We start from the raw sequence: 23,882 nt of genomic DNA, 5'->3' as shown, positions 1-23,882 counted from the left end.
GGGTGATTCGTGGATTGCTGGACTCAAGAGACGTTTGGACTCAAGAACCCGAGGGAAAGGATGTGGCCCAATTTTTCTGGGGTGGGGCGTTGCTCATGGTTTGGTTAATGAACACTAGTTGTGGTGTTTCCCCAATTTAATGCTGATGTTGTTTACCTCATGTTATTAAAGATTCTCTACTACACCAAGACTCTGTGCTTGCGAGAGGGGAAGTATTGCCTCTTTGAGGTGCCCAGGGGGTGTGTAAGATTTTCCCAGGTCACTGGGTGGGGGCTCGAGACAGTTTTGCATTTGCTTTGATGAGAGGGAACCCCTGTGTACTGAACCCGGCCCTTGCTGCTATCAACTTGGCCTGGCAGAAGGGTTACACAACACTTTAAAGTTAACGTACCACCTTCTCACAAAGAACAGGATAAAAAGTTATCTACATCAGCTAATGGAATAAATAGTTTGAAGACTGAAAGGTAAGGTAGGAGCAATTTCAGGAAAAGTGTATTTTACTTGATTAAGTTTGGCAAAAGGATTTGGTGGTTTAGATTCCGTTTAACACTCCTCAGCGTCAGTCAGGTAGATGCTCCATATTTTAAAGTACTCTTCTCTCTATGATTGGTGCAATTCATTCATGTCTCTCATACAGATTGCAGTCTCAATTTTTATCCTCTTAAATGAAACCCCAATACAATCACAAGCTATAACAAAGTATCTTAAACTCAATATTTTAACTAGGAAACCCTGTCCCTATATCAAACCAAATATAAAAAACAGAGAAGATCCCCATCACTTGAATACTGAAGACAGAGAAAAATGGCTTGATGCCCAAAAAGTTTAATATAGAATAGAGCTAAGTCTCTACAAGAATTCAGAAAGTTGCAGTAGGTGTCCCCATCAATGACTATGTAATATTAAAAATGCCATATACTATGTACAGAAATGGCAAAACAAAATGATAGCTGGATAAGAAACACAGATAAAGCCAAGTGTATAAGTGCAGAAAGTAAGCAGATTTGAAATTCCCAGAAAATGACAAACAGTTCAAAAAGTACCTGCATATAAACCGAATGACCCAGGTCCAGAAGAGCTGTCACCACTATAAAACAGATAGAAATAATAAAATCTGTTCAGAAGTCTCAGGCAGCTTCCTGGAAATAATCCAACCTTGCCTTCTCTTTGCTGGAAGAGCTATGGCCTCTACAGTTTATTGGCTCACATACAACAGTTGTATCCCACCTGTTTAAGCATCTACCTGCATATTTCAGTACATAACGTGCCTTGAAAATGCTGACTGCAGAGTTCGTCCAGTCAGCAAAGTTTCCCATCCACTCCTGGATAAGATCTTTCCTAGAAAACAAAGCACCTTTTTATTTACTGTCTGAGGCCAGTTAACCTTTCCCAGTCAAACTGTAGGAAGCAACAGATGCCAACAAGTTCAAATATAGGTAAAACTTCTTCGCCACAACTATTTGGGACAGAATCTTTCCTGTTGGCTTTGACTTCCCACCTTCTCACCCAGGCCAGGCCAAAAGGTTGTATTCCTTCTCCTGGGTTAATTGGTAGTCCAACAAGGACTATCTATCAAGCTCACCCAACTTCTTAAGCCATGTACACAACCATGTAGTAACCACAGGGGTAGAGTGAGTTAAGTTATGGATTCTCCATCACTTGAAGTTGTAAAATCAAGATTAGATCATAGAATCATAGAATAACAGAGTTGGAAGGGACCTCTGGAGGCCATCTAGTCCAACCCCCTGCCCAGAGCAGGACCAATCCCAACTAAATCATCCCAGCGAGGGCTTTGTCAAGCCTGACCTTAAAAACTTCTAAGGAAGGGGATTCCACCACCTCCCTAGGTAACGCATTCCAGTGTTTCACCACCCTCCTAGTGAAAAAGTTTTTCCTAATATCCAACCTAAACCTCCCCCACTGCAACTTGAGACCATTACTCCTTGTCCTGTCATCTGCTATCACTGAGAATAGTCTAGATCCATCCTCTTTGGATCCACCTTTCAGGTAGTTAAAAGCAACTATCAAATCCCCCCTCATTCTTCTCTTCCATAGATAAACAATCCCAGTTCCCTCAGCCTCTCCTCATAACTCATGTGTTCCAGTCCCCTAATCATTTTTGTTGCCCTTCGCTGGACTCTCTCCAATTTCTCCACATCCTTCTTATAGTGTGGGGCCCAAAACTGGACACAGTACTCCAGATGAGGCCTCACCAATATTGAATAGAGGGGAACGATCACGTCCCTCGATCTGCTGGCAATGCCCCTACTTATACATCCCAAAATGCCATTGGCCTTCTTGGCAACAAGGGCACACTGTTGACTCATATCCAGCTTCTCGTCCACTGTCACCCCTAGGTCCTTCTCTGCAGAACTGCTACCTAGCCATTCGGTCCCTAGTCCGTAGCGGTGCATTGGATTCTTCCGTCCTAAGTGCAGAACTCTGCACTTGTCCTTGTTGAACTTCATCAGATTTCTTTTGGCCCAATCCTCCAATTTGTCTAGGTCCCTCTGTATCCTATCCCTACCTCCAGTGTATCTACCTCTCCTCCCAGTTTAGTGTCATCCACAAACTTGCTGAGGATGCAATCCACACCATCCTCCAGATCATTAATGAAGATATTGAACAAAACCGGCCCCAGGACTGACCCTTGGGGCACTCCGCTAGATACCGGCTGCCAACTAGACATGGAGCCATTGATCACTACCCGTTGAGCCCGACAATCTAGCCAACTTTCTACCCACCTTGTAGTGCATCCATCCAGCCTATACTTCTTTAACTTGCTGACAAGAATACTGTGGGAGACCGTGTCAAAAGCTTTGCTAAAGTCGAGGAATAACACGTCCACTGCTTTCCCTTCATCTACAGAACCAGTTATCTCATCATAGAAGGCAATTAGATTCATCAGGCATGACTTGCCCTTGGTGAATCCATGCTGACTGTTCCTGGTCACTTTCCTCTCATCTAAGTGCTTCAGAATTGATTCCTTCAGGACATGCTCCATGATTTTTCCAGGGACTGAGGTGAGGTTGACTGGCCTGTAGTTCCCAGGATCCTCCTTCTTCCCTTTTTTAAAGATTGGCACTACATTAGCCTTTTTCCAATCTTCCGGGACTTAGGGAAAAAAAGCATTGAGTATGTTAGCTTTTTCCACATACTCTGTCACTAGGTTGCCTCCCTCATTTGGTAAGGGGCCCACACTTTCCTTGGCTTTCTTCTTATTGCCAACATACCTGAAGAAACCCTTCTTGTTACTCTTAACATCCCTCGCTAGCTGCAACTCCAGGTGTGATTTAGCATTCCTGATTCCATTCCTACATGCCCGAGCAATATTTATATACTCATCCCTGGTCATTTGTCCAATCTTCCACTTCTTGTAAGCCTCTTTTTTGTGTTTAAGATCAGCAAGGATTTCAAAGGCCTTTGCTAGTTCAACGAGAAGTTATGGGCTTGATACAGGAATTACTAGGTGAGGTATTACAGCTTGTGTTATGTAGGCTGTCATATTATAGGATAATGGTCCTATCTGGACTTAAAATCAATTAATTTATCAATCTATTTTCAAGGAATGGTGTGGGTTGCTTTTGGCCTTTATTCTTGTTCTGCCTCTATATCCTATTCCAATTACCAAAGGTATTTTATGGAATCAATTCAGCAAACATTCACAGTCTTTGATATGTCCTTGATAAATGAAAATACATCAATAAAACAAAACATCCAATAAAAGAAAACTATCTTGTAAAATGTTATCTTCTAATAAAACAACACTTTGAGAAACTTTCAAAGCCCATATGAATTTTTATTTTCATATTAAAACTTATAGAATACACAAAGAATTAATCATGAGAAGAAACTTTCATTTCCATTGCTAGTGGAATATTTGCATACACTTGTAAGCAGGGGCTGAATGAATGCTACTCTGACAGCTAGCTAGAACAGGGAGAGACTCGGTGTGGTTATGTAAATACAGTTTGCTCCTGCTTTGCCTAGATATTCAGCAGCTGGAGTGGTGTTTTGCTCATTGTAATCAGCTTTGTTAGTGTTGGGTCACAAATTACGTTAGTACTGAATGCAGAGATAGTGAAATGGCATTACCAATGTAATTATTTTGGGAAGACTGTGCTTAACCTGTTCCAAATGGCGGGGGGGTCATCCTTAGCAGGGAGGACCTCATTGAGCCAGGAGTTCGACTGCCAAAGCCTTGTGCAAGTAGGGGAGGAGGGAACAGGAGTCCTGGTCAGGAGGCTGCAATCCCCTTTTTCCCCTCCCCCAGTCCTCTCTAAACTGGCTTACCCTGTTCTTCCCCACTGTTCAAAGAATAGAGCTAAATAGGCTTAATGAGGAGCCTCTTTTGTTATTTTAATTGCTCAATCAGAGCTGAAACCAGTTGTGGTAGGACTGTGTTTGTGCCCTGCCTGTTAAGAGCTAAAATCACTGAGAGCTGAAATCACCTGAGATGGGGTAGTATTTCTGGCCAGCCTGCAAAAGAGCTGAAAATTACTGAGAGACGGATGTGCAGAGGTCACAGCAGAGAGGCAGAAGGTGACTGACAGCTGACAAATGAGTGACCAGCAGGGCAGCAGCAGAGAGGTAGGATGAATGGCCAGCAGGGTGGCGGTGGAGAGGCGTGATGGGCGGCCAGCAGGGTGGCAATGGAGACGTGTGACGAGCAGTCAGCTGGGTGGCTGGTGGAGGAGCACAAGGAGAGCGGTGAGCAGCCAGTGGAGCAAGGAAGATGCCTCTTTACCCCTCCCCACTCAGGGTGGGAGGTGAACTCTGCAGATGCACCTCTGAACTCTGGGCTTGCACTGACCAAGACAGCAACAGTGAGTGAGGTGCAGAGATGGGTCAGGCATGCGAAAGGGACTTTTGGGTTGCTGGAATATAGAACCTGAGGGGAAAAGTACACTGCCCAACCTACTTGGGGATGGGTCTTTTAGTGATGGTTTATGTTTATGAACTCTTCCAAATTAATTCCGAGTTACTTCTCTCCTTTTATTAAAAGTTTATTTTCTACACTCGGACTCTGTGCTTGTGGGTGGGGAAGTATTGCCTTTCAGAAGTGCCCAGGGGTGTAATTTTCCCACATTACTGGGTGGGGGCTTGAGCCAGTTCTGTGTTGTATCAATGGAAAGGAACCCCTAGATATTTAACCCAGCCCTGATTGCTGCAGGATCCATCTGGCAGAAGGGTTACATTTTGGGAGGCTCGTCCAGGATCCTGGGTCGGTACCCCTCGCAAGTACATCTTGAGTGATTCACTAAATTGGGGAAACAATTGTGTTTATATTTTGAGGAAATCACTGTTTGTGTAATGGCTAATATGTTGGGTTTGTTGGGCTCTGACTCAGCAGCCCCTAGCTTGGGGGCTGCAGCCTGAGCTGATGATTGGGCAAAAGCACTGGGGAAAACATTGGAAAAGGTTGTGTTGTCCCATGCTATGTCAAGCTGCTATCGTAAGTTAAGGTTATTTGCTGGGAGTCCCATTACAATACCTAAGGAAGAGGAGTTTGAACCCTGGTTAGAGCATACTACTGAAATGCTGCAGGAGTGGGCCGGACCAGATGCTGGGAAGCGAAGATGTCTAACAGAGAGCCTCAGAGGCCCAGCATTAGACGTGATTCGCACCCTGAAGCTCACTAACTCTGGGGTCAGTGTGAAGGACTGCCTAGAGGCCCTTGAGCACACCTTTGGGAGCATAGAGGGCTCTGAGGACAGTTATTGAAAGTTCCTTAATTCCCGACAGCAAAGGGGCGAGAAGGTTTCAGCCTATGTACAGAGGCTGGAGAGGCTGCTTCAGGGAGCTGTCAAGAGGGGAGCAGTGACTGCCGAGCAGATGGATCAGACCAGACTTGCTCAAATTGTAAGATGAACTCGATATCAGAACCCGATTCTACTTCATCTCCACTTAAGAGACTGACAGGAATGTCCCCCGAGTTACTCCCAGCTGATAAAAGAGGTCAGAGGGGAGGAAGAAACGCAGGCTGCCAGTGAGTTTTGGAAAGCCCAACCATCTGAGCCAGCGAGCACAGCACTCCTGTGGGCAGCCAGTGTACTGATAGCGAGCGCTGTAGAGGAACTTGCCCAGCAAGTGCAGGTCCTAATAGAACAGATAGCTGAGGTGCAAAGCACCATTGACCGAACTAAGACTTCCAGGCATAAGGAGCCTCTGGCTGTGGCGATGGAGAAGTCAGCATTTAGAGCCACCTTTCCACCTGACCAAAGGGGGAAAGGACAATTCTTCTTTCTCTGGTGTGGTCAGGGTGGACACAGTGCTGCCAAGTGTCGTAATGAAGAAAATCCCTCCTTAGTGTATGGAAAGCTGACGACCAGTTGGGTGGGGTTGAGGAACTGCTGAAGGGTCCTGGGACGGCAGCCACCCAGGGCCGCAAGATTTGAAGGCTTCCCTGGAAAAGACTGTCCAGATGGGATGTCCTCAGGACTGATAGGGCCTCGAGCGGAGGTCACAGTGAGGATTGAAGGGGCAGAATGTAAAGCAGTGCTTGACACTGGATCTCAAGTGACTATTATATTTCAGTCATTCTACCACCAGATGCTTAGGTACCTGTGTATACAGCCACTGACAGGCCTTGGCCTGTGTGGCCTCAGCATGGATGAACACCCCTACCAAGGGTATGTCATAATGCACCTGGAATTTCCAGAGGAGGTTGCTGGTGTAAGAAAAGAGGGAGTCACCGCTGCCTTAATATGCCCCGACTCTAAAGTAATTTCTGATGTGGCTGTGCTGATAGGGTCCAACTCTGGTCTTTTCAAGGTACTCCCGGATTACTGCAGACAATGGGCTGGGGACCAATACCTGAACATCCTGATGGTCCATATGTTTTGTGCTGAAACCTATAGAAGAATTGAGAGCACTAAAACAGGGGTGTTGGAGCTACCAATGGGAGCATTGAGGTATGTGGGCATGATTTCCTTAGTAGTGCCTGCAAAGATGGAGCGAGAAGTGCTTGTCATGAGTACCTAGCTGAAAGACAGCAAAGAGGCAGGTGGCAGCAGAAGGTGACTGATAGTTGGCTGGTGAGCAAGTGGCTGGTGAGCCAGAGAGGCACAGCATGTGGCCAGCAGGGCGGCTGCCGGAGATAAGTGGCCTGCGGTGAGTGGCCAGCGGGGCGGCTGGTGGTGAGGCGCAGCTGGTGGTGAGTCGCCAGCAGGGTGGCTGGCAGAGAGGGCCAGAGCAGAGCCCTGCAGAGAGGGGCGGCAAGCAAGTGCTTGAGCAGCAGAGTGTGTAAAGAGCCTTTTTACCCCCCTGCACCCAGGGAGGGAGATGAACTCTGCAGATGCAACTGTGGGTCTGCACTGACCAAGGACAGCAACTGTGAGTGGGGTGCAGAGAAGGGTCAGGCATGTGAAAGGGACTTTTGGGTTACTGGACTTAAGAACCTGAGGGGAAAAGCACACTGCCCAACTTACTTGGGGGTGGGTCTTTTGCTCATGGTTTATGTTTATGAACCCTGTTTGCAGTGTTTTCTCAAATTAATGCCGAGTTACTTCCCTCCTTTTATTAAAATGTTTCTTTTCTATACTCAGACTCTGTGCTTGCGAGTAGAGAAATGTTGCCTCTAGAGGCGCCCAGGGGTGGTGTGTAATTTTCCCAGGTTACTGGGTGTGGGCTTGAGCCTGTTCTGTGTTGTATCGATGTAGAGGAATCCTTAGATATTGAACCCGGCCCTGGTTGCAGCTGGCTCCACCTGGCAGAAGGGTTACACAATGAAGCATCTAAAAATTAACAAATGAAAACCCTGTATTCTCTGTTGCCTTCTTAAGGGAGTTAAACACATGTGTTAAAATCTAGAACTGATCAGGAACTTTTTGACAAAATGTTTTTTCATCAGAAAATGCCTGTTTGTTGAAACTTTTTATGGAAAAGGGTTGGTTTCAATTAAACTTTCTCAGGTCCAAGATGGAATTTCTGGTCAGTGAGAGAGAGAGACACCCACTCCCACCCTCCAGCTGAGTGGTTAGGGCATTCATCTGGGATGTAGGTTCAATGCTCTATTCTGCCTGATTCAGAGCAGAGATTTGAACTGGGATTGCCCACATCTGAGGAGAGTTTCCTAACCACTGGGCTATATAATCAGTCTCTCTTTTTGCTATTTATACACAGTGAACATCAGCAAAAGGAAAGACTGAGGGAAAAGAACCCTCATTTTATAGCCCAGCAGGCACTCACATGGGGTGTGGGATGTTAGGATAAAGATATTCAGGCCTGTCTGCAAAGGCCTGTACTTTAAGAATTTAGGTGTGTTCTTATCACTTGGCTAGTTCTAGAGGTATAAAAGAAGAATCAAGATCACTGTCTGCTGGTGTAAGGGCCTTCTCTTACTGTGACAGTCTGAGGCCCTGTTCTTAGGCTAAGGCCTTTGGGTAAGCAGCAGAGGCAGCCATAAGCTAGGAAGCAAACAGTCACATCCTCACATTCCAAACTAGTCATATTGAAATAAGGTGCTATTGGGCTGTTAGGCACTATCAAGACAAGATTGTATTCCTGTCACCTCCAGAGAAAGGGAAGTGCCTAGAAAATGTAAAAGGAAACTTAGTTTGATAGCATCCTGTCTGGCAAGAACTCACTTGTCAATAGCTGGGATGTGAAATCCTCACTTCTGTATTGTCTTGTCATTATAGTTCCCACTTTGCTATTTGTCTGTATAATCTTTGTCTGGTTCTGTGATTGTTCCTGTCTGCTGTATAATTAATTTTGCTGGGTGTAAACTAATTAAGGTGGTGGGATATAATTGGTTACATAATCATGTTACAATATGTTAGGATTAAGAAAAGGAGTACTTGTGGCACCTTAGAGACTAACCAATTTATTTGAGCATGAGCTTTCGTGAGCTACAGCTCACTTCATCGGATGCATGCCGTGGAAACTGCAGCAGACTTTATACACAGAGAATATGAAAAAATACCTCCTCCCACCCCACTGTCCTGCTGGTAATAGCTTATCTAAAGTGATCATCAGGTGGGCCATTTCCAGTACAAATCCAGGTTTTCTCACCCTCCACCCCCCCACACAAATTCACTCTCCTGCTGGTGATAGCCCATCCAAAGTGACAACTCTTTACACAATGTGCATGATAATAAAGTTGGGCCATTTCCTGCACAAATCCAGGTTCTCTCACCCCCTCACCCCCCTCCCAAAAACCACACACACAAACTCACTATTTCAGGAAAATGATTGGTTAAGGTATAGAACTCAAGTTTTACTATATAATCTGTAGTCAATGAGGAGGTGGGTGGGTGGGGGAGATGGGAACAGGAAATGGGGGTAAGAAAATTGGAATCATGTTTTGCTAAAGGGGGAAATGGGAACAGGGAATGGGAGTAAGGAAGTTGGAATCATGTTTGGCTAAGGGTAGGAATGGGAACAGGGACACAAGTGTAAGGCTCTGTGGTGTCAGAGCTGGGAAGGAGGATACTAAGGAAGGAAACTGGAATCATGCTTGCTGGAAGTTCACCCCAATAAACATCGAATTGTTTGCACCTTTGGACTTCGGGTATTGTTGCTCTCTGTTCATGCGAGAAGGACCAGGGAAGTAAGTGGGTGAAGGAATAAGCCCCCTAACATGGGAGACCCTACATTCCTTGTTCTAAAACAGGCAGAGTAGACTTGAATCTAGGTCTTCTATACCCTAGCTGAGTGCCCTAACCATTGGGCTATTGGCTATTCTGGGATAAGTGGGTATCTCTTGTGCTTTTTCTCAAAAATTTCAGAAGAGGTGTCATTTTTATTCTGCATCAGAGTGAAAACAAATTTGGAAACATTGATTTAAAAAAAATGGAATTTTTGTGTTCCCACAAACCTACTAAAATTTACATTCAGAGGAAAATGTTCTCTGTATTTGTTAGCTATAGGCTTTATTTGTGAGATTTTCTTCAGTTTTATATTGCTGAAGTCATGCTGATGACAAACTTCATAAATAGATCTCTGGGCCAAACTCCAACCTGATGCAAGTGGGTGTGATGCTATTTTTGATTTAACAGACTTGCATCCATTTACTCCATAGTTCAGTTTCTCTCCAGATCCACTTATAAGCAACTCTGAATCAGAGGCAGATTAAGGTTTCCTGGGCCAGAGCAAGTGGGGGGGGGGCACACCCCAGCCCTTCCACCTGTGGCCCCACCCCCGTTCCGCCCCTCCACATATGACCCTGCCCACCGCCCCACCCCTTTCTGCCCCTTCCCTGGGGCCTCACCCCTATTCCACCTAGGTCCCTTCCATTCCACCCCCAAGACTGGGGAAGCCCTGTCCCCCCACTGCACCAGCCCTGAGGCCGCAGCAGGTAGCAAGAGCTCCTCCAGTCCCAGGGCCACAGTGGGGGTCGTGGTGCTGGGTCTTCCCCAGCTTCTGCTGGGGACGGGGTCATGGGGCGCTGGGGGCTTTCCCTATGGCTCCCTGGCTTCTGCCGTGGTCTGGGGGCACTGGGGGCTTCCCCTGCTGCTGCGCCCAGCTGCTGACAGGGTCAAGGTCACTGTGGGCTTCGCCTGCAACCGCACCTGGCTGCTGCCAGGGCTGGGGCGATGCTGGGGACTTCCCCTGCCACTATGCACACCACGCCCGCCCAGCACAGATGCTGGGGAGTGGGGTCGGCGTGAGGTGGCTTCCCACATTGCTATTCCATGGTGCAGCCGCTGAGGAATGGGGTTTAGGATGTGGGGTGCTTCCCCTGCCGCTGTGCTGCCCCACCCACCCAGAGCTGCTGTCTGGAAGTGGGGTCAGGGCGCGGGGGCTTTCCCCAGGCACCCGGGGATTGGGGCCCCATAGGCCCAGTGGCTATTCTGCCACTGCTCTGAATAATGGAAAGCATATATAAAGCATTAGATTTGTATGTTTCACTTTCTGATTATATTCAGTCTCAGTTTTATGATGCATGTCTCCATTGCAAAAGCACCTTGCCCCAAGATGAACATATTGTCAACACTGAAGTTGCGCACAAAGGTTGCAGCTTGATTAACAGATGCAAAAACACATTAACAAGAACATACTTAGATAATTCTGTTTGCTACCCAGTGAGCTCAACTGTGCACCTGGTCTTTGCTCACTGGCCTAAGGCTAATACATAGTTTTGCCTATTATTGTGTTTCATGTATTCTGTGCTGGGTAATGTCAATGAGCTATGCTGGTTTTACACCCTTTTAAAAATCTCTATTTCCCCAGTCTTTTGCTGGGAAATTTTAACTGAAAAGCCACCAGATTTTTCTTTATCTAACTCTTTTCCTTTCAGTTCAGAAAGCCACAGCCGAAATCTAATTTATACCAAAGCTGCTGGTTTGGAAGTTTTATCACTGACTTCAATGAACACTGTGTCTTTCGCTATTTACTTGCAAATTATACAATTTTGTATTGAGGGAATAACAAGGGTTAGCTCTTCAATTAAGCCCTACAGAACCTCTCTATGAAACCACTAAAAGAAATGTGTTGAATACATTTGGTATGTTTGTGGCCTGCATAAACAGCACAAATATAATATTATAATTGGTGATTGGTATCTGAATTGAATAATACTACCTCCATCAGGAATTTGCCCACATTACGTTTAAGACAGGAAGCATGAAACAATGTATTGATTTCAAATTGTATAGTATTTTTATATCCGTGATCTTTCCTTTTCCAATCTTGTGCATTGAAAACCAAGCAATTTGAAGGGGAGTGGTCAAGCAAATTGCAACTACCTGCTGAGAGTTACGATGCTGTTGAATTAAGATGCCATTTATCACTGCATTTTTTTTTCTGATAAAGAAATTGTTGAGATGGAGGCATGGACTGCATCTCCCCTCTTGCAAATGATAGTTAAAAAGAAATATTTTGTCTTGCTCATAGGATCAAGAATAGACAATAGACAAACTTAATACATTCTAGAATTAATCGGGGCTGCTGTAAAATGATTTTATTGGAATTATAATAGAATAGGGTTGTCACAAGATGGCAGACTTCACTGGTGAGCCACAATCCTTGTCTGCTATGAGAATCTACAGGGAATTTCACAGATGGCGGAGCTGTTTTACTGACAAGGAACATACTAAACACCATGAGGGAGAGAACTCATTTATGCACATTGGCCAGTTGGTGCATCAAACCAGTAGTTAATCTAAAACTGCCACATGAACAGCTATAACTTTGTGAAATAAATTTGCATGTAGGTCATACATTTTCCCCTGCATTTGCTCCAATCAGAAACCTGTTCTATTTGCTTAGGCTATATTTAAAGAGATTTTCCATATATGCAAAAAACCAATCCATTTATTCAATGTGTAAAGTAAGATTGCTGATTACTTTCTTTGGGCACATATTTAGAAGTAATCTTTTCTGCATATAGAAAGCTGTCTTGAAGCCTCCTGCACTGTATGTGATAAGATTCCATGATGGTTTTTATCATCTACGCCTTTGGAAACCTTGCCATTTGTCAAATAATTAAAAAGATTTGAGGTGCATAATTACTGCATCCTGGGACTGACAAATGCTGTGCAGGACAAAGATATTCCAAATGTAGAAAAATGCCTATTGGGAGCTAGACATCTAACTACCTTTTTGAATTCCCATCCTAATATTCTAATAATTTTCAGATTTCATAATTAAATGGCTATAATCTACATTTGATGATTAATATACAGAAACACCATTAGAGAATTATAATAACAACCCATCAACTTGATCTTGCATGGACAGGGTCAAAGACTGAAAAGTTCAGTTACATCAGGATTGTCAAATAGATGTATATAATTTGGCTTTTGGTTAATTTGATTTTAATTTGCTTCTCATTTCATTTTCTTGTTGCATTGATAACACGTAGTTGTCAATTTTCTGGAGGGGAAATTGAAAATGTGCATGAGGGAGAAATTAAATTTCTAGACCTGCATCTGTATTGAACATGGAAGCTGTAAACAATTCCATATTTTAGATTTTCCACCAAGGTGAACAGCATGTTCACTATATAAGGTGCTCTTATTTGGAAGAATCAGTGAAAAAACCTCTACATCGCTCTCAGGTTTAGTTTTGCCAACTAAAGAGAATCTACCCGTCTACACATCTGTGATAAATTAAAGTGAGCTGCTCTCAGAGAAAAGGTATTTATTCTAATTCTTTTCTAATTATATGACCCTCACCTTGGCTCGTGATCTTGTCAGATCTCAAATTAAGCAGGGTCAAGCCTGATCTGACAATGGGAGATCATTAAATAACACCCAGAATGCTGCAAGGAGTGGTGTCAGTGACTCGGTAGACGGCATTTCTTCTTAGTACTCTGTTTGTACCAATGACCCAGCAGAGTGCTTAGAGGCTGAGTGCTTCTGACTGTACCATTGATGAGCTGAGTTTTAAATGGTCCTGACCCTTTGTGGTCATTCAAGACTCCATTGCATGTTTTACTACACTTGGTGTGTTTGCCCAGATGGATCACCTGAAGTTGTAGGTTAGCCAAGACTGGTTACATTTTGTGTACCAAAAACTTCCCTGGTACCAGCTTCAATTGAATGTATTTGTCACACACACAGTCTGGGTAGAACACTTTCTAGCTTGATATTCACCAGGCTGTTGTGCTTGGATGTGGGCTTCAGTGGGCTGGGCGTGCTTTAAGCCTCCCAAGCCTGAACAGAGACCAGGCATTGCCCTCTGGCTGCAGTCTATAGGCAGGGTGCAGATTGTCTGTCTCGCACCCCGTCCTGAGAGCTAAGACCTCACGTTTCAACTGCTGAGGCCCTGGGACCAGTACTGACCCCTCAGACTCTTCTGTTGCTTAAGCACATCCTTTCCCAGAACTCCAGCCAGGTGCTCACTCTCCAGAGGCACGTGCTAGTGAAACAGACAGACTTTGCGCAAGATTCTAAAACAATTTACTCTTTAGGGGGCATGAGGAATACACCGATCTAGACAAAATAATAAACACACCTGTACATGTTTCTCAGCCTCTGTTTCCTCACCACTTTGAGGAATTCTTTTGGGTCTAGGGCAGACCCTCTGAGGGAGTCCAGGTTCCCTCTCTTGCACATGGCTTCTCCTCTAAATCATGGAGTCTCTCACTCTCTCTAGGTCAGCTAGCTTCCTTCTTACTCAGTTATTAGTCCTGCAGAACCCTCTGCTACGAAAAGAAAAGGAGTACTTGTGGCACCTTAGAGACTAACCAATTTATTTGAGCATAAGCTTTCGTGAGCTACAGCTCACTTCATCGGATGCATACTGTGGAAAGTGTAGAAGATCTTTTTATATACACACAAATTTGTATATATATATGTTACTCTGAAATCTGCTACAAAAGCATGCCCGTCTCTTTCTCTCTCCTGCCCAAAGCTTTCTGTGTTTCTCAGTTTCTCACATTGATATGTTGCACCACTAACACCTGGATCCTTTGTTCTCTTGCTAAAGATTTTCTACTCTTCAATTCCCCCTCTCTGCGGAGAAATTTGTTTGATATGCAAAAAGACAAGGAGTACTTGTGGCACCTTAGAGACTAACAAATTTATTTTAGCACAAGCTTATGAAGTGAGCTGTAGCTCACAAAAGCTTATGCTCAAATAAATTGGTTAGTCTCTAAGGTGCCACAAGTACTCCTTTTCTTTTTGCGGATACAGACTAACACGGCTGCTACTCTGAAACCAGTTGGTTGATATGGTTTACCAGCTCAAGCAACCTCCTTTGAATACCTATTGTTTGATCAGAGCACAGTCATTAAGATTAACAATTCTCCATTGTCTGTGGTCTGGTAAGTGTATCATGACATTTCAAGCTTTGCTAATGAAACATGGTGGCAGTATCTGAGCTGTGAATTCTCTGCAGAGCAGCAGCTGGCAGCGTGAACCATGGAAGTTGGTCTGAAGCCCCCAGGAGCCCTGGATTTTGCAGACACAAACGTAGCCTAGCGACAGACCCAGTGGAAAGAGGAGTTCGAGCTGTACACAGACCTGGCCACCCAGGAGGATGACAAAAGCTGGAAAGTAAACCCATTTTTCTACCTTACCGGGGAACAAGGCCTCAGTCCAACTGCAGGCAGCCAAGGGATTGATACTAGCAGGTTGGCCAGAAGACATAAGCCAAGTACCAATAGGAGCAGAACTATGTTTTCAAAGTAAGTATGAACTAAGTGTGCAAGATGGAATCATATTTCAAGGACAATGAGCTGTTGTTCCTGCTTCATTACATTGGGATGTCATGCAAAAAATACATGCCTCACGCCTGGACATTGACAGCTGCCTTAGACAGGCTCGGAATTATTTTTACTGGCTGGGAATGAATACATAACTCTACTCCTTGACAGAAGGGTGTTACACCTGCCAGTCATGTGATAACCACCAGCAGAAAGAGACTGTTACCACATAAGCTGCTCACCCGACCAAGAGAAAAGGTGGGAAAAGATTAGGGCTGTTGATTAATCACAGTTAACTCAAAAAAATTAATTGGAATTTAAAAAATTAATCGCAATTAATTGCAGTTTTAATCGCACTGTTAAACAATAGAATACCAATGGAAATTTATTAAATATTTTGGATGTTTTTCAACATTTTGATATATATTATATTCTGTGTTGTAATTGAGATCAGTGTCTATTTTTATTACAAATATTTGCACTGGAAAAATGATAAACAAAAGAAATAATATTTTTCCATTCACCTCATACAAGTACTGTAGTGCAATATCTTTGTCATGAAAGTGCAACTTACAAATGTAGATGTTTTGGTGACATAATTGAACTCAAACAAAGCAATGTAAAATTTCAGAGCTTTCAAGTCCACTCAGTCCTACTTCTTGTTCGGCCAATCACTAAGACAAACAAATTGTTTACATTTACAAGAGATAATGCTGCCTTCTTCTTATTTAAAATGTCACCAGAAAGTGAGAACAGGCATTTGCATGGCACTTTTGTAGCCGGCATTGCAAGGTATTTATGTGCCAGATATGCTAAACATTTGTATGTTTGTATGCTCCTTCATGCTTTGGCCACCATTTCAGATGACATGCTTTCATGCTGATGATGCTCATAATAATTTTTATTTGTGACTGAACTTCTTGGGGGAGAATTGTATGTCCCCTGATCTGTTTTACCCACATTCTGCCATGTGTTTCATGTTATAGAAGTCTCTGATGATTACCTAGCACATGTTGTTCATTTTAAGAACACTGTCACTGCAGATTTCACAAAACACAAAGAAGGTACCAATCTGAGATTTCTAAAGATAGCTACAGCACTCGACCTAAGGATTAAGACTCTGAAGTGCCTTCCAAAATCTGAGAGGGACGAGGTGTGGAGAATGTTTTCAGAAATCCGATGTGGAAACAACAGAACCCAAATCACCAAAAAAGAAAATCAACTTTCTGCTGATGGCATCTGACTCAGATGATGAAAATGAACGTGTGTGGGTCCGCACTGCTTTAGATTGTTGTTGAGCAGAACCCATCATCATCATGGACGTATGTCCCCTGGACTGGAGGTTGAAGCATGAAGGAACATATGAATCTTTAGCACATCTGGCATGTAAATATCTTGCGATGCCAGCTACAACAGTGCCATGAGAACACCTGTTCTCACTTTCAGGTGACATTGTAAACAAGAAGCGGGCAGCATTATCTCCTGGAAATGTAAACAAACTTGTTTGTCTGAGCGATTGGCTGAACAAGAAGTAGGACTGAGTGAACTTGCAGGCTCTAAAATTTTACATTGTTTTTTGTTTTTGAATGCAGTTTTTTTGTACATAATTCTACATTTGTAAATTCAACTTTCATGATAAAGAGATTGCACTACAGTACTTGTATTAGATTAATAGTATTTCTCAATTTCTTTTTTCTTACAGTGCAAATACTTATAATAAAAATATAAAGTGAGCACTGTACACTTTGTATTCTGTGTTGTAATTGAAATCAATATATTTGAAAATGTAGAAAACATCCAAAAATATTTAAATAAATGGTATTCTGTTATTGTTTAACAGTGCGATTAATCACGATTAATTTTTTAATTGCTTGACAGCCCTAGAAAAGACTTATTTACCTTCAGTGAAAAGCAATGCTTAATTACAGTGGGCTATTATTCATTTTTTTGGGAGGCCAGTGCCCTGCCTGATACAAGAAGCAAGTCAGTGATTGGGAAACCTCAGGCCCAGTTTCTGATACATGGCATTCCAGACACTGTATTCCCTGAGAACAGACCCCAATTTGCCTTTGGAGAATACAAGGTATTTGCATGCAAATGGGAGTTTGATCACCCTATTGTCTCCCCAACATATCCCCAGAGTAATGGTAAGGTGGAATCAGCTGTGAAAACAGCTAACATTGTTACTCAAGGCTGTTTCTTGTGGTTCAGACCTCTTGCTAGCATTTTTTGGCTGACCGGAATACCCCATCACACAGGTGCCAAAACCGTCCACACAGGCACTGATGGGATGAGGGACCAAATCTCTACTACCACTGAGAAGACATTGTTGCCATCTCTTCTCGGTGGTATCTCCGTCCTTCTGACTGCAACAATCAGAGAAAGTAGGCACTAGAGTATGAAAGATCAGCCAAGGGCTTGTCAGCCCTGGAGACAGGCACTCCTGTGAGGATCCAGCCGTTAGGGAGACACCAGAGAGAGTGGACTAAATGGACTTGTGAGGGGTGCAGTGGCACCAAGGTCATAAAAGGTGACTACACAAGAGGGACAAGTGATCCGAAGGAACAGGAGGCACTTACCATCCAGCAGACAACACCCAGAGAGAGTACAGAAATAAAGAGAATCACAGAATGGAGAGACCGAGACCATCTGGAGACCAATCCTACAGGGAGCCAGGGGAGTCCACAGAGATATAGTGTACTAGACTTGGAGACAGTTGACAGATGCACGGAAATCAGTCACTGCTGGTGTGGTCATCTGTTGAGGAGAGCAAGCTACCTTAATGACTATGAAGCAGTTGAGTCTGTGATAAAAACAAGACTCTAACTCAGCTAAGTTCTAGCAACCTCCAGCAAAAGGGACATGGGATACAGGTCTAGGCATCAATTAATTTGTTTTTAATTCCTATATTAAAGTTTGTAAAATAGGAAAAGATGTATCATGATCAGTGGAACTAAAATAAGAGGGCTTCTGTTCCCTAGAAGGACCATTATTGATGGAACACCAGGGACTGTGACTAGAGTTGAACTAGAAAGAACTTGGGTACATAGACAGAGCAGTTCACAGGGTTTAATTAAGTTCTATTTGTTCAACTGCTATTCATCTTTACTCTTTGCTAATGAAACAGTAGGTATGTTCTGCAGCTCTTGTGGGCAAATAGGGGATTCTGCATTCACTGAGGCTCTCCATGATTCAACAATCTCATAACATCAATAAAAATCCATAAATTGTAATAGATTCACCAAATCAGAATATTATTCCTCGGTTTTCTGTTGTTTTGTTTTTGCAGTGCAGAATGGCTGCCACATTCAATAGAATGCCCCCCCCCTTTTTTGTTTTTGCTTTTTTTCATTTCCTATATGATACTGAAAATATAGATGATGTTATTGATTACACAAAGTAATTCCAGGACATATAATCATCCTCTCACTAGATTAATTGATTTGCAACATAAATGGCATATTCTAATCTGGTTAAGCAAGGATAAAATCAGCTAAGCCTCTCAACATCTTTCACAGTTGTTTGTCCATTAGAGGGAGTTACAGTGGGCCTGATTCTCATTTACAGTAAGGCCATTTGGGGCCTTAAAATGGGAATCAATATAAGGCCATTTTACATATACAGAGCAGTACAAATGGACCTTAGTGTAAATGAGAATGAGGCCAAATATTCCTTGAATGATAACCATCTCCTGTTTATAAATAAGGTTTCTTGATCTTGAGTTCCAAATTATGATGTTTGACATGACAGAAGAACATACAACCTCATTAAATACTCCTCAAATACAACTGGAGGTGTGGGAGAAGATAAAACAATCAGATAGAAGAACAAGCTTCTTTATAGACTACTGTGACCTCCATGGCACTTCAGTTTTTCCCAAGTACTTTATAGATTTATGTTTACAACATTCCTGTGAGGCATGGAAGTGGTATAATTCCTTCAATGAGCACAGAGAGACAGTGGGTACATCTACACTTAAAAAAACCTCCTGAGGCAGCAAATATCAGAGTCTGGGTCAACTGACTTGGTCTTGCAGGGCTCATGCTATGGGGCTAAAAATAGTAGAGTAGACATTCTTGCTTGGGCTGGAGACCAGACTCTGAAACCCCATAGGGGGGAGGGTCTCAGATCCTGGGCAGGAATGTCTGCACTACTATTTTTAGCCCCATAGCACAAGCCCTGTAAGACCAAGTCAGCTGACCTGGGCTCTGAGGCTTGCAGCCACTCTTTTTTGTTGGGTGCGGGGGGAGGGGTAGCATGTAGATGTTCCTTAAATGACTTGTCCAGGGTCACACAGTATAGCAGGACAGGGAACTGAACCTAGCTCTGCCACTGCCTGTGACATTGCCCAGGTACAATCTGGACTCTTAGACAGCTGTGTCCCCTCAGTTCTCCAACCTGAGGTGCCTTTTACGCTGCTTTGCTGTGAGAGCAACCACTGCTAGCATGCGCACATATAGCCTCTAGCATGTAAACTATTCTCAGCTGAGTTACCTGAATGCTCTTAGCCAGCCACTCCTGAATTATATTGTAGAGTAACACTAGAAAATTCCCAATCCCAGACTTGTCCCCAGAAATGCGCATCTTGTACTACCCACTATCCTCCTGGATGATATAAGCTCATTGAAAGTCCAACCTTTTATTAATAGAAAATGATATGCACAAACCTTGTTATCTCAAATGGAGATTCCCAAACATTTCAATCCAAACAGATAAAACTAAACAAGTTTATTAACAAAAACATAGATTTTAAGTGATTACAAGTAATGAAGCATAAAGGTCAGAATTGGTTACAAAGAAATAAAATGTAAAACACAAGCTAATACCTAATTTAACAAGCTAAGTTAATTTCAAGCTCTCTCACCACATGCTTATAGCAGTCTGGCTAGATACCTTCAGCCAAGACCCGCTCCCAGTTCAATGATGCTTCCTTTGTCCTTCAAATGTTATTGATGCCGTGAGTATAGATGAGGGGAGAGAGGTGAATTGGGGCCTCTGTTTCTCAATTTTATATTTTTTCTTCCTCTTTGATAATCATCTCCAGCTGGGGTTCAGGTGATAGCCAGTCTGTTTACATTGGAACCTGCAGTCTTCCATTGCCAAGATGTAAATTTTTTGCTCACACCCTTTTTCCTGCCAAAGAAGGGCTGCTTGATCACATGATAATCCACTTGATTCTGCTGACACCTGGCTGAGGTGCTGGCTAAACTTTTGTCTCTGGGGAACTGGTTTGAAGCTGTTTCCCTAGACTTAGAACATGTCTCAGTAAAGTCATATAGTAGAATCTTATAACTTTTCATATAATGTTGACACAAATATATTACCAAGACAATAATGTTCAGCAGATTATGAACTTTCTAATGATACCTCACAAGGCATACTTTGTACAAGATTTATCATAGTTTTGTAAACAGTGGTGAATATAACGGTACAGACTGTTACAGTGCCCTAATCACTGGATGATCCTGCCTCTCATCTTCAGCAGGAAATATGCTAAGAGGGAGATTCTAGACACAGTGAAATATCTAAAGGATTGCAGGTGCTGGGCTAAAGCCTGACATCTTTTCTTAGGCAAACCTTGCACCATTTTCATTTGTTGCTCTTGAAATCTAAAGGTGTTCTCACTTAATGTGAAAAATGCAAATGTAATAGGTCCAGAAGAGATTCTGACAGTTAATTATTTAAATGATTTATACAGTGTCATAGATATACATATTACACTACAGACAACTGAATATCCCTGAATCCCAACTCTTATTACACCCAGTTCTCTCACAAAGATATAACCCCTATCCATTATCCAGCTGAGTTTAATCTTTCAAAACTGTTTTGGCACCGATCCAACATTGGGATCCACTAGCCGTTACTCCTGCAAAGGCACATTAACTCAGATCCTGCATAGAGTCAAGGATCTGTACTAGCAGATCCCAGTGCAGGATCAGGGCTTCTGTGTGTAGCTCAATAACAATCTATCTTTCATTCTTTGCCTCCCAGTTTCAAGTGAAATATTTAGGTGGAATTTTCCAAGGAGCCTAAGGAATTGTGTCCAAATCCCAAGGAAAAAAAATCAAAGGTATTTAGGTACTTAGCTTCCATTTGTGTCTTTGAAAAATCTCCTTTATTTCTCATATGAAATAAAGAATCACTGAAACAAGAAAAAAATTGAAAGTCATCAAGTGGCACACAGAAGAGGGTCAGTATTATTCACATTCATTTTCACAATACCATATGGAATCTCTTGGTTTACAGTGACCGCTAGAAACACTAGAAAGCAGAGTGTCATCAGCTATCATTTGTACGGCTCTTTTTCTCTGCAAGGAAGGATAGTGGCTTCCAGGACTCTTGTCTGGTAAGATTCAGATATAGTCAGGCTTTAAGAAGGCTGTCACATCTGGCATTTTTCTCCATTTCCAGTTGTCATTGCTGTACACTGTACTCAGCATATCTGTATCAGAGTGCAATATACATCGTATACTTCCCCGTTGCTGCTTCTTCCTACTAAGGTCAACTTGGACTCTAGAGTTTTTTAAAAAAGTGGTATATAAAGCTAGTTTGTGGGACTTCTTAAGTGAAGCACGCCTAAAGCAGTGTAACTTGCCTACATTAGCGTCAGAAAATAGTTGTGCTGTCTGAGGGCAGTTGCCTTTTCTATGTATGTTTTTTTTTTTAAAGTTGTCTCAGCTGTGCACACCAATTTTTGGCCTTAGGGAAGTCTGTTTTAAGCCCCTAGAATATTGAATGCAAATTCTGGTTTTAATGAAATATCAGTCAATACTACTAATTATACTGTGCACAGTTCCTGGTTCATATTCACTCCTGTCCTGTTTTTAGATAGAATAAATGAGTTTGCCAACTGGAAATCAAACTGGTGAGGATGCATACATTATTGTCAATATAAACAAAGCCAGTATGGAACATTGTCTTCCTCTTTTTGTTTTATTTATATCAATACAACATATAGCACAGTGGTGGGCAGGGAGGGGGAATTTTATATAATACTAGGGCAGACATGTACTTATTCCAAGTGCATCCTGCTCTCTTCTGCCACTTTATTAGGTTCAGGCTTCAGCAGCTTTGAAATCCTCTAAAAAGATATGTGCAGCAATTGTAACACTGAGTGAAAACAATTTTTCTACATAATTCAAAAGCGGCAAAAGGGGTTTTGCTCCAACTTTCCCCAAAACATTCATCTGCAGACAGAGACCTATTTTGGAAAATTTTAGCCCCAAAAGTGAATGTTTTGGAAAGATCTGAGGATGGGGAATTATAATGGAAAGTCATTTTCAACCATAACTAATGCTTGTTCCTGGCCACTGGTTCAAGTTTTTAGACTACGTCCCTTTGCCCATCACAAATGTTTGGAGGATACATTTATGTACTGTTTAAGCAATTCTAGAACTTGTTTCAGGTGTTAACCTTTTTATTGCAGAGTCAGTCAGAGCCACCTCTGGAATCAGTATTACATTTTAGTGTTGCCATCCCTGTGTTTAGAGCTGTATCTCTTGTTGGCCTTTGGAGCCCAAGGAAGATGAATGATGAGTCATTTTTCTTTTTCCAATTCTCCATGGAACTCTCTTTCTGAAAGAAAGAATGTGCAACCCTTTAAAAACTTAAGAGCAAACATCAGCTGAAATAAATGGATGTCTTATTTCATTGCTGTAGATTTTGTAATGTAGAATAAGCAGCTGAGGTTTAGCTAACGGCTTGAAAGGTAATGAAAGTGATTATTTTTTATATCTTCAATTGATGAACATCAGATAACTCTAAACCTACATTCCCTGAAGGTCCTTGAGATGAGAAGTGAGATGATAAAGAATGGACTGAAGGAAAAGCTATTGAAATGCTGACCTCTTTGCTGCACGCCTGAAAACATAAGCAGGGAAGAAGAGGAGTCAGCAATACTAGCAATAAACTTATTCTATTATCCTATACTTAGCTTGTTAGCACACTGACTTCCCTGACTCAGGTAGACTAACAAGCAAACAATATATGGAATGGCAATATTTTATTGGTATATTAAAGATTTCTAGCTATTCGCATAGGATCTTAATCTCAAATGGATAAAAATGCTCACAGTCTCTTAGAATCAAGGATAAGTCAAAGGGAAGCTATGCTTATGACAAAGTAACCATGATTGTTTATCAGCAGCCTTAAAGTATGTCACAATCTGAGGGGGTGGGGGCAGTAGAGTGGGAGAAGCCTCAAAATTACTAACTGAATGCCTCAGAAATCTGTCAAGAGGCAAGATCTGCTTGCTGGAGAAAAATCATGAACAGCCTGACATCTTTACCTTGTTACTTCCTACAAGGAGAAAAAGGAATAGTGCAACGTGGGGGAGTAAATTACATTTGAATCTCATTATTTCCACCTCTACAGAGTAGAATTTTTTTAAAGGAAAAAAGGTTTTGGGGAATTATCTGATTGTGCTATGAAAATTCATGTGCTTTTAATGAATCAAGTGGTAAGGTGGACACAGCGCTACACAAAGTGATTTTGACTCAAAAGCTGCCTTTCCATAGGAAAGGTATGGGACAGAAATAAAGGGCTTGTCTACACTTACTGAAGGATTGATGCTGCGGCGATCGATGCATCGGTGATCGATTTAGTGGGTCTTCACTCGACCCGCTAAATCGACCACCGATCGTCTCCAGTCGATTCCTGTACTCCACTGATCGAGAAGAGTAAGGGCAGTCAATGGGAAAGTGTCTTCCGTTGACATCGCATAGTGTGAACCCCGCGGTAAGTAGATCGAAGCTATGTTGATTTGAGTTACGCTATTCACATAACT

At 42.7% G+C, this 23,882-nt stretch overlaps 1 long non-coding RNA gene across 6 annotated transcripts in view; it reads left to right on the top strand.

Moving 5' to 3' along the window:
* The window catches only part of LOC140895717 (uncharacterized), a 78,398-nt gene that overhangs the window by 45,510 nt on the left and 9,006 nt on the right, over positions 1-23,882 (top strand). For 3 of the 6 annotated variants that reach the window (XR_013634426.1, XR_013634424.1, XR_013634423.1), the window contains exon 2: positions 14,793-15,076. The exons of 2 other annotated variants lie outside the window; for them this stretch is intronic. This is a non-coding gene — a long non-coding RNA (uncharacterized LOC140895717). Of the gene's footprint in view, positions 1-6,737; positions 6,915-14,792; positions 15,077-23,882 lie in introns of those variants that run through there. One more of the 6 variants, XR_013634425.1, reaches the window with a different exon arrangement.

This window comes from Lepidochelys kempii, chromosome 11, assembly GCF_965140285.1.
Source record: "Lepidochelys kempii isolate rLepKem1 chromosome 11, rLepKem1.hap1, whole genome shotgun sequence".
Classification (NCBI taxonomy): domain Eukaryota; kingdom Metazoa; phylum Chordata; order Testudines; family Cheloniidae; genus Lepidochelys; species Lepidochelys kempii.
This window is presented reverse-complemented; position numbering and strand designations above follow the sequence as displayed.